This window comes from Octopus bimaculoides, chromosome 6 (assembly GCF_046866305.1).
Source record: "Octopus bimaculoides isolate indiv1 chromosome 6, ASM4686630v1, whole genome shotgun sequence".
NCBI classification, from domain to species: Eukaryota; Metazoa; Mollusca; class Cephalopoda; order Octopoda; family Octopodidae; genus Octopus; species Octopus bimaculoides.
In genome coordinates, this window is record NC_142933.1 from 13,525,328 (window position 1) to 13,537,827 (window position 12,500).

At 39.7% G+C, this 12,500-nt stretch overlaps 1 non-coding gene across 1 annotated transcript; it reads left to right on the forward strand.

The window, feature by feature from the left end:
* The first annotated feature begins 6,668 nt into the window (after positions 1–6,668).
* Positions 6,669–6,964, forward strand: LOC149134948 (signal recognition particle RNA). Its single transcript, XR_016242439.1, has one exon.
* The last annotated feature ends 5,536 nt before the right edge of the window (positions 6,965–12,500 follow it).

The following is a 12,500-nucleotide window of genomic DNA, read 5'->3' on the forward strand; positions in this document are numbered from 1 at the left end:
AGGGAAAACGCAGTATAGGGAACTGGACCCCAATGCCTTTATTTGGATACTTAGAAAAAGAATAAAATCATGATGACTTCATAACTGCAGAGCTGTTTCATTCCTTAAGGAAATTTTTTTAAATAGAATAGAATCCTTAAAACAAACAAACATTTTCGCATTAATTGCTTACCCTAATCGGTGATATTTTTTTTTTATCTCCATAAGTCATTGCATCCATATTTAGCTGGAAATTAGTAAATTTTAGCCATAAATTACCGTGCTCTTTCAGATTTATTTCGAGAATAATTCATCACTTTTAATGCCTGAAATTGTTATAAGGAGTTTATTGATCTCTTGAAGAGACACATACACTTCATGGGTCAATACTGATCATTTTGCCGTCCCCTTCTCTGACCCAATAATACCTATTTTCATCTCCGCTATCATTAGCAGCTCATGATTTGCACACACACACACACACACACACACACACACACACACACACACACACACACACACACACACACACACACATCAGTAAGTTTGGACGATGCGTATATATCATGTTTACGTTTACTGTCTAAAACACCGCATTTAGACTGAAAGAATGAGACGTGTACATTTATAAGCTGCGACGAAACTTGCATTTCGATAGAAAATATTTTAACAGAAGGCGGAGAGCTGACAGAAATGCTTAGCTGTATTTCGTCTGTTCTCATAGGCGCAGACGTGGCTGTGTGGTAAGAAGCTTGCTTCTCAACCACATGGTTCAGTTCCGGGTTCTGTCCCACTGCGTGGCACCCTGGCTAAGAGTCTTCTGCTATAGCCACGGGCCGACCAAAGACTTGTGAGTGGATTTGGTAGACAGAAACTGAAAGGTGGCGAGCTGGCAGAAACGTTAGCGCGCCGGGCGAAATGCTTATCGGTATTTCGTCTGCCGTTACGTTCTGAGTTCAAATTCCGCCGAGGTCGACTTTGCCTTTCATCCTTTCGGGGTCGATAAATTAAGTACCAGTTGCGTACTGGGGTTGATCTAATGGACTGGCCCCTCCGTAAAAATTTCAGGCCTTTAGCCTAGTTTAGAAAAAAATATTTTAACAAAATGTGACAATAATAATACTTTTAGAAAAAAAAAAGCTTTTTCTATATTCGATTAAATGTCCATTCGAATAACTGCAACATTAATCAATGATTTTCGGTTAGCTGTCTCCAATTAATCAACTAGTTTCGATAAGCTGTTCGTATACTATACATATGTGTGTGTGGATGTATGTCATTATTCAGTTTAATTTCAAGATTTCTTGCCAACAGAGAAAGAGCCGGTTTCTAACCTAGATTCAAGGCCCCTTCATTGGAATTTCAACATCAACAACAGGTAATTTTTGTATGCATGTATTTATGGATGTGTACGTGTAGATTTGTATGTTTTGTTTTATGTATGTACTCTCATGTATGTAGTTGTATATCTAGACGTGCTCATATAAACTTAAATGATAAATTTCTAGGAAGTTTTACAGATTTTTACAGTTCCAGTGATGGCTTGGATCTGTAGCCTTCGAATTAGCTTACTCCCTTCTGGTTTTGAGAAGCCCAATTTCTCAAGATTGATATTTAGGTAGTGTGTTACATATCTCAGTGCCCCAACAATTTCAGGTATAAACCTGAAGTTGCATATCTAGACATGCTTATATATATGTAAAGGATAAACTTCTGGAAAGTTTCACAAATTTTTACAGTTCCAGTGATGGATTGGATCTGTATGTATGTATTTACGTATAATCTCTCTCTCTCTATATATATATATATATATAACAATTAGAAAATGGAGGATAATATGCTGGATAATTTTCTAATTGTAATACAAATTTGGGGTAAAACCTCCACTTTTACCCGCTCCCATTGATTGCACTTAGTATAGCACTAGTGTAGCAATAATTGGGTACACTCCCAGCAGTATACTGGATAGATACTATCCCTTAGTGGGTTGAACCCCCAACCCCTAACTCTCTCACGTTATATATATATATATATATATATATATATATATATATATGTATGTATGTATGTATGTATATGTATGTATATGTATTGTTATCCAACATGGAGACGGGTACCAACGTGCTTTGTAACATTCTATGTCACGCCGAACCTCCCTGAAAACAAAGCAAACGTTACGCTCAGAACCTTCAAGTTAATTTCACCAGTAGGCTGTTCCGTTGGTCGGACCAATTCGAACGCATGTTGTCGTAACTGACGCAGGGTCAAGTCTTTACCCATAAGTTTACAGTGTTTTGTTTCAGTAACAAGATCCCACTTCGAACTCTTTTCTTTTTCCTTGTTCCAGACGACAAAACACAAAGAAACAATCCAAGTGCGTGATGGCAATCGTTCTGAACGAAACAATTTCAATATCAACAGACAAATACTGTAGATTATATAAACACTCCTTAACTGACTCAAACTTTCTGTTCACTTAAATAGATACAAGGGTCATTAGTAATATGCTGTGGCTTCTAGACACTTCCTAATCGATTAGTTAATAAGACTACTAATCACAAGGATTTATGAGTAAATAGTCGTTTGGGTGTAGATTAAAAGTATTTTTAATATACTCACGTCTGCAAATATTTACCACCAGTCTATAATAGTATTTGTCTTTGCTATTGTGTCAACGAATATAAGTATACATGTTTATACACACACACGCACACACACACACATATACATACGTACGTACATATATGCATTTGCTCATGCACACATATGCATGCATACTCAGGCACAGATATATATATATATTTACATGCATCTGTGTTTTGTAAAGTAGACGTTAGAGTGTTGCGTTACGTTATGTGTAATGTATAACAGACTACTACCACTGCTGCTGCTGCTACCACCACCACCCCTACTACTACGACTACTACTACTACAACAGCAAATAATAATATTAATAATAATAATAATAATCATAAGAAGAAGAAGAAGAAGAAAACGATGCAAAAAGATACATACATAACATAAGTACCAGGATTTTAAAATATGTTCTAAGGTCGAATCATTCGATTGAATTTCTTCAAGGCGGTGCCCCAGCATGGCCGCCGTCTCGTGATTGAAACAAGTGAAAAATAAAAAGTAAAAGATAAAAGATTTTATTTTAACTCTTATTTCTTTCAGTCACTTGACTGCGGCCATGCTGGAGCACCGCCTTTGGTTGAACCAATCGACGCCAGGACTTATTCTTTGTAAGCCTAGTATTTATCCTATCGTTCTATTTTGCCGAACCGCTATGTTACGGAGACGTAAACACACCAGCATCGGCTGTCATGCGATAGTGGGAGGATAAACACAAACACATATATAGAAACATACGACGGGCTTCTTTCAGTTTCCGTCAACCAAATCCACTCACAAGGCTTTGGTCGACCCGAGGCTATAGTACAAGACACTTGCCCAAGATGCCATGCAGTGGGACTGAACCAGGTAACCATGTGGATGGTAAGCCATCCACTTACCACACAGCCACTCCTGCACCTATTTATTTATTTATTTATTTATTTATCTTTTAACGGTGACCGTTCCGAAGGTTCACCGATTTGTTGGCATCTGAAAAGAATCATGCATTGTGACTTTAGCTATTCTGAGAAATTGCATATCTTGTGTGTGCTTAGGTATATACACACCTGTAAAACAAATAATCATAGATTAAGGAAACATTTGCAGGTACAAATATCCACAGACACAAACAGCAGAGAAAGAGTCAGACAGAGGAAATGAAAGAAAAAGTAAGAATGAGAGGGACAGGTTTTTCTAAGTATACATAGGAATAATGAGTTTGTAATTTGAAGTCATTATGTTTGTTGATCAGTATTTAGTATATATTAAGGTGGCGAGCTGGTAGAAACGTTAGCACGCCGGGCGAAATGCTTAGCGGTATTTCGTCTGTCTTTACATTCTGAGTTCAAATTCTGCTGAGGCCGACTTTGCCTTTCATCCTTTCGGGGTCGATAAATTAAGTACCAGTTACGCACTGGGGTCGATGTAATCGACTTCATCCCTTTGTCTGTCCTTGTTTGCCCCCTATATGTTTAGTCCCTTGTGTTAAAAATAAATAAATAAAAAAAATAAAAGTTAGCACGCCGGGCGAAATGCTTGGGTTACATTAGGTTTCTTCTTCCTGGTTTAGAGAAGCCTAATTTCTCAACATTGGTATCTAGGCAGTGTGTTACATATCTCAGGGCCCCAATAATTACAGGTATAAACCTGGACTTGTAATCCTGAAATGTATGTATGTATGTATGTATGTATAAATAATACAAAATGGCACAAGAACGCAAAACATCCTGACAGTTCGGTGATACAAGAAAGGGACAACAAAGCATTCAGATAAACGATACAAAGAAAACAAGGACGGGTCATTCGGAGTTTTTCTTTCCTTATTCGAGTTCCAGATTATCTTTGCAATTTCGGCTGGTTATACTCGAGATTGCTCCAATCTGGTTAGCCCCAGATTCGTTGGAAGAAAGCAGCGAATGTATACAAAAACAAGGACAGAAAAAAAAAGAACAATGTTACACAAATACTATAAAAATAATAACAGGACATAACAACCGGCGTCCTTCGACTAAGGACGAATAAAATTAAGCTGGTGTATATGGAAATAAGGCCTTACAGCAGGGATACAAGCTTTCACAAGCACAAGGAGAAATAACGATGTTGCATGCAGAATGGCCGGACAAGAAAGAAAGATCAGGCTTGGCCGAACGCCAGTCACGTGGGAAGAGAAGAAAGAGAGAGAGAGAGGTAGAGGGACAAAAGAATTAAAGAGGGACGAGAAAAAATGACAGGAACACAGTGAAGTGAAAAGAGGAGGGAAAGTGAGCAAAAAGAGAAGGCAAGGAAATGTGAGAGAGGGGGAACGAAAGAACGAAAAGTGGAATGAACGAATAAGGTGGAAGGGGCTGGTATATATATGTATGTATGTATGTTCTCTTTAATTGTTTAACATGTTCCTGTAAGGACGGAACTGGTTTAAACTCTCTGGTAGACTGTATTTGTAAGATGCGAGTTCACTGATTGATTTCTTTCTCTGGCAGCCCCGGCTTCTCCAGATTGTCACTGAAGCAGTTACCCACAAAACCAAGTGCACCTATTTTCATTGGTATACATGTGAATTTAAAATCTGGGTGTAGAACTTGGATGCTCCGGAGCAGTTGTCCACAGCTTTCTTCTTTCTGTTTAATTTTTGACGAGATACGATCTAGTCATGCGGTTTTGTGTTTGGTTGTGTAATTTTTCGAGTTGATAAACATGTCAAACGCACTTGTTACGAAGTCACTATAAGAAATAAATTACCGCTGCCCCCCCCCCACCCACGACTGACAAACTTAGAGATATAGATTTTCAGATCACACACACACACAAAGCCATATGTATGTAGGTATGTATGTGTATTGGTATGTATTGATAGTTATGTGTCCAGGTATATAGTTACTAATGTATGTATGTATGCATGGGGGTACGTATGTACGAATGTATGCATGTATGTATGTATGTATGTATGTATGTCTATGTATGTATGTATGTATGTATGTATGTATGTATGTATGTATGATACATATGAGTGCATGTATGTATGTATATATGTACTGAGAAAGTGAGGAATTGAGCAATCAATCGAACTTATTCACGTCTGATATTTGTGTGCTTGTATGTATTCATGTGTATATATATATATATATGTGTGTATATATATATATATATATATATATATATATATATATATATATATATATATATATATATATATATATATATACTTTATGTACTCGTGTATGTGTGTATATATATCCTTATGTATATGTGTTTGTATATATGTATGTATGTGTGCATGTATGTATGTATGTATGTATGTATGTGTGTGTGTGTGTATGTATGTATGTATGTATGTATGTATGTATGTATGTATGTGTGTGTGTATGTATGTATAGTGGGGATAAGATTTTAAATCCGCCTGATAGCGAGGAGTAAAACATGAACCGACGTCAACAAATCACTTTCCTCTTCAACTCGCCGTTCATAATCCTTCTACAATGTGGAAGTGGTGGCAATCATGCTATGATAGATGTAAGCATGTTGTGTGCCTATAACGAGGGTTACCAATATGTAAAATCCCCGCTAAACTGCAACCAATTCTACGACTGTCGAAGACAAGAATATACCTTCCGGAAGCTGTATTCATGTCTGGCTGACGAAATATTTGCACAACCAATAGAATTGTGCGTTATCAAAGATGATGGGGCAACAGAAGCTTATTGTAAGAAGACCATTGATGTACGACTAACTAGTGAGTACCAACCGACTTATCTATCTATCTATCTATCTATCTATCTATCTATCTATCTATCTATCTATCTGTCTATCTGTCTATCTATCTGTATCTATCTATCCGTCTGTCTATCTGTCTGTCTATTTGCCCCTCTCTCTCTCTCTCTCTCTCTCTCTCTCTCTCTCTCTCTCTCTCTCTCTCTCTCTCTCCATCCACCCATACATCCATCCGTCCGTCCGTCCGTCTGTCCGTGTGTGTGTCTGTCTATCTATCTATCTATCTATCTATCTATCTATCTATCTATCTATCTATCTATCTATCTATCTATCTATCTATCTATCTACCAACCTACATATATATATGGGAGCTGTGGCGTGTTCCTGTAATCTAGCTACGCGGAAGCTTGGTTGGTTGGCCGGTTTGAGGATGGGAGTTCTGGTAGTCGGTCTTCTATGGCGATCGAGTGTCCGCGCTAAGCTCGGCATCAATATGGTGCTGGAGAGGGAGCTCATCAGGACCAGGTTGTCTAAGGAGGGTCGCTTCGACCCAGGGCGGAAACGCAGCAGGCAAAAGGCCCCGTGTCGAGCAGTAGTGGGATCGCGCCTGTGAATAGTCGTCGGCTGGCAGCCTGTTCGATATAATTGAACTCCAACCTTTTCAAGGCGCGGGAGTGGCTGTGTGGTAAGTAGCTTGCTTACTAACCACATGGTTCTGGGTTCAGTCCCACTGCGTGGCACCATGGGCAAGTGTCTTCTACTATAGCCTCGGGCCGACCAAAGCTTGTGAGTGGATTTGGTAGACGCAAACTGAAAGACGCCCGTCGTATATATGTATATATATATATATATATATATATATATATATATATATATATATATATATATATATATATATGTATGTGTGTGTATATGTTTGTGTGTCTGTGTTTGTCCCCCCAACATCGCTTGACAACCGATGCTGGTGTGTTTACGTCCCCGTAACTTAGCGGTTCGGCAAAGAGACCGATAGAATAAGTACCAGGCCTCCAAAGAATAAGTCCTGGGGTCGATTTGCTCGACTAAAGGCGATGCTCCAGCATGGCCGCAGTCAAATGACTGAAACAAGTAAAAGAGTAAAAGATATATATATAGATTGATAGATAAAATGTCTTCATCTCTCTATTTCTACTTCCACACAGTTTTCTATCCTTATGGATATCCTTTCCCTATCTTTTGTACTGGAATACAATCTGTCAACATCTTCCTGTAGATTGCCCACGATTTCTTCTTCTGTTTATATTCCCAAGAACAACCTTCGTCTATTCGCTTATTCCGGGGTTTTACCTAACGACGGATTTTCCTGTTGGTTAATAGTTTGTCCTTTGACCCCTTTGACTCTCTCCAGCGCCATTCCTGTTCTTTAAAGAGAAGCTTTGTGTTCCTCTAGATATGTACACCTCTTATTCGCCAATGTATTTGTTAACAGTTTCCACAAGAGTCGCAAGGAACGGAGAGTATGCTTAGGTATACCTTTTGGTTCTGATTGGAAAATGTAGATCTTGATAAGAAGCCTGAAATTTTCTCGTTGAAAACCGTGAACAGATGTGAATAGTAGTCGAACGAACACGGAAATTGCAAATGCTATACATGCGGTAGGACCAACCAACTGAGTGATTTTTACCCGATATAGAGAAAAAGGAAAATTGTTCACTTTCACACGCTACTATTAACCTCGCGTGGAGGCGCAATGGCCCAGTGGTTAGGGCAGTGGACTCGCGGTCATAGGGTCGCGGTTTCGATTCCCAGACCGGGCGTTGTGAGTGTTTATTGAGCGAAAACACCTAAAAAAGCTCCGCGAGGCTCCGACAGGGGATGGTGGCGAACCCTGCTGTACTCTTTCACCACAACTTTCTCTCACTCTTACTTCCTGTTTCTGTTGTGCCTCTAATTTAAAGGGTCAGCCTTGTCACATTGTCACGCTGAATATCCCCGAGAACTACGTTAAGGGTACACGTGTCTGTGGAGTGCTCAACCACTTGCACGTTAATTTCACGAGCAGGCTGTTCCGTCGATCGGATCAACTGGAGCCCTCGACGTCGTAAGCGACGGAGTGCCAACAATTAACCTCGCAGTTACAGCAACAACAAACGTATTCAAGAGCTGAAACCAGAAGAATAACTGCAGCCGCAACAGCTGGGTAAGAAATAACAACAGAGACAGGAAAATAAAAATAAATAGTCACAACAATGACGTAGTGTGCGGTAGACACCTACTAAGTAATCCACAAAGAACTTTACCTAACAAAAGAAATGTTGCTAAATATTAGTCAAATGGACAACAACAACAACAACAACAACAGCTAAAACATGAAATATTAGAGCAGAAAGAGCGACAAATGCATAAACCAGAGCAATAAAACAAGTACGAAAGTAACAAAAATAGCAGCAGCATCGTTAAAAGCTATCTACGACAGCAGCGACAATTGTTGTTGGTACTCCGTCGCTTACGACGTCGCGGGTTCCAGTCGATCCGATCAACGGAACAGCCTGCTCGTGAAATTAGCGTGCAAGTGGCTGAGCATTCCGCAGACACGTGTACCCATAACGTAGTTCTCTGGGATATTCAGCGTGACACAGTGTGACAAGGCTGGCCCTTTGAAATACAAGTATAACAGAAACAGGAAGAAAGAGTGAGAGAAAGTTGTGGTGAAAGAGTACAGCAGGGTTCGCCACCATCCCCTGCCGGAGCCTTGTGGAGCTTTGGGTGTTTTCGCTCAATAAACACTTACAACGCCCGGCCTGAGAATCGAAACCGTGATCCTATGACCGCGAGTCCTCTGTCCTAACCACTGGGCCATTGCGCCTCCACAGCAGCGACAATAACAACATGATATAGAACCAGGAGCAACTCTCTCTTTACACTTTACTCTTTTACTTGTTCCAGTCATTTGACTGCGGCCATGCTGGAGCACGGCCTTCAGTCGAGCAAATCGACCCCTGGACTTATTCTTTGGAAGCCTAGTACTTATTCTATCGGTCTCTTTTGTCGAACCGCTAAGTTACGGGGACGTAAACACACCAGCATCGGTTGTCAAGCGATGGTTGGGGGGACAAACACAGACACAGAAACACATACACATACATATATATATATATACATATATACGACGGGCGTCTTTCAGTTTCCGTCTACCAAATCCACTCACAAGGCTTTGGTCTGCCTGAGGCTATAGTAGAAGACACTTGCCCAAGGTGCCACGCAGTGGGACTGAACCCAGAACCATGTGGTTGGTAAGCAAATTACTTACCACACAGCCAATGATATTAAAAGCAAAAAAAAAAAAAAAAAAAATCAAAAACAACATCAATAATACACGGATAACGTTGCTCCACCGTCCTGAAAATTTAGATTACCAAACTGATAAAATTCGTTAAAAACATCAAAACCTCAACTTTGAATTCCGCGCTTCTTTGTCAATTTTCGGATTTTTTATTGCCTCCTTCGACTCTGTCTTGTTTTGTCACGTATTGGCCACGTAGGGGCTTTTCGTACTATCATATCATCGTATCACCTGAAATTTAACTCTTCATTATTTCCGATGTTGGATATCATTTTTCTTCATAATACTCTTTTTTGTCAACCTTTACAATGTATTTTCAAAAGTGTTTTTCATATATGAATCGGTGTTTCATACTTAAATCAGGTGGAGGAGCAATGGCCCAGTGGTTAGGGCAGCGGACTCGCGGTCATAGGATCGCGGTTTCGATTCCCAGAATGTGAGTGTTTATTGAGCGAAAACACCTAAAGCCCCACGAGGCTCCGGCAGGGGATGGTGGCGAACCCTGCTGTACTCTTTCACCACAACTTTCTCTCACTCTTACTTCCTGTTTCTGCTGTGCCTGTAATTCAAAGGTCCAGCCTTGTCACTCTATGTCACGCTGAATATCCCCGAGAACTACGTTAAAGGTACATGTGTCTATGGAGCACTCAGCCACTTGTACGTTAATTTCACGAGCAGGCTGTTCCGTTGATCGGATCAACTGGAACCCTCGACGTTTTAAGCGACGGAGTGCCAAACAACAACATATAAATAGTCTCTGGTTTCTCGGAGCTGGTTGGTCTCATACTTCGCACCACACACACATACACACCATTGAGACACATATCATCCACTCATCACTTTTTTTCCCATCTCCCACAATAAATCTCAAAATAATTAGGGACGGGGGGAAAAAAACCGTAATCGATTTCGTACAGCGCTCCTTGATATGTATCATGCTTTTATAATAACATAACAGTGATTACATTTCTGTTTTGAATTATTGCAGGGGATAAGGATTGCCTCCTCGTTAATGGATACAACATCAAGAAAGACATGAAAAACATGTTTATTCCTTGCGTGATGGGAAAGGTTTTGGCCCACAAGTCTTGCAGTGGTGATTCAGCGTTCGATTTTGAGAAACAAATATGTAAAGATGAGAATCTTCAATAAACGAAATAACTCGAATAGTGTAGTGTTTGTTATTGAACAGGGTGTTGAAAACGAGGATAAATTAGTATAATGTTCTAATGTGCACATGCCTCTCACTGGATGGAGTACGTTTTTTAAAATCCTAACTGTAACAGAACAGTTATATATATATACAGAGAGAGAGAGAGAGAGAGAGAGAGAGAGAGAGAGAGGAATATGTATATCTATCTATCTATCTATCTATCTATCTATCTATCTATATCTATCTATCTATCTATCTATCTATCTATCTATCTATCTATCTACCTCTCTCTCTCTCTCTCTCTCTCCGTATATATATATATATATATATATATATATATATATATATATATATATATATATATATATATATATATATATATATAGATAGATAGATAGATAGATAGATAGATAGATAGATATATATATAGATATATATATATTTCCCTCTAGTTTCAATTCAGAGGTGCGGCTATGCTGATGCACCGCCGTTAATGCCATGTTAGGTTCAAGCATATATATATATATGCCTCTCTCTCTCTCTCTCTGTCTCTCTCTCTCTCTCTCTCTCTCTCTCTCTCTCTCTCTCTCTCTCTATCTATCTAAGGAAATCTAATTACGACTAAATAAATAACAGTTAATCTTTAATGTTTTAACTACAGTCAAGTGGGAAGAAAGAGACAGAAGTACACATCTGCATGCAGTCATGCACACACACACACACACACACACACACACATAGATATATGACAGGCTTCAGTACAGTTTTCGTCTACCAAATTCTCTGACGAAGCATTGGTCGATTTGGCGTCATAGTACAAGCCACTTTTGTTAAAGAACCGCACAGTTAGAGTGAAACCGAAGCCACGTCGCTGCAAAGCGAAATTTTTAACCAAACATCCAAGCCAAGCCTATAAAGTTTTATTTTAATATTTTTTTCTTTATTTAGTCTTTCATCCTTTTTAGATCGATAAATTAAGTACCAGTTGCCTACTGGGGTCAATCTAATCGATTGCCACCCCCCTCCTCGAAAATTTCGAACCTTGTGCCTAGAATAGAAAAAGAACATTAAAGGCGGTGAGCTGGCAGAAACGTTAGCACGCCGGGCAAAATGCTTAGCGGTATTTCGTCTGCTGATACGTTCTGAGTTCAAATTCCACCGAGGTCCACTTTGCCTTTCATCCTTTCGGGGTCGATAACATTAAGTACCAGTTACGCACTGGGGTTGATAAATTAAGTACCAGTTACGCACTGGGGTTGATAAATTAAGTACCAGTTACGCACTGGGGTCGATGTAATCGACTTAATCCTTTTGTCTGTCCTTGTTTATCCCCTCTATGTTTAGCCTCTTGTGGGCAATAAAGAAATAAGAAATGTTGGCACCCCGGGCGAAATGCTTAGCGGTATTTCGTCTGCCACTGCGTTCTGAGTTCAAATTCCGCCGACGTCGACTTTGCCTTTCATCCTTTCGGGGTCGATAAATTAAGTACCAGTTACGCACTAGGGTCGATATAATCGACTTAATCCCTTTGTCTGTCCTTGTTTATCCCCTCTATGTTTAGCCTCTTGTGGGCAATAAAGAAATAAGAAATGTTGGCACCCCGGGCGAAATGCTTAGCGGTATTTCGTCTGCCACTGCGTTCTGAGTTCAAATTCCGCCGACGTCGACTTTGCCTTTCATCCTTTCGGGGTCGATAAATTAAGTACCAGTTACGCACTAGGG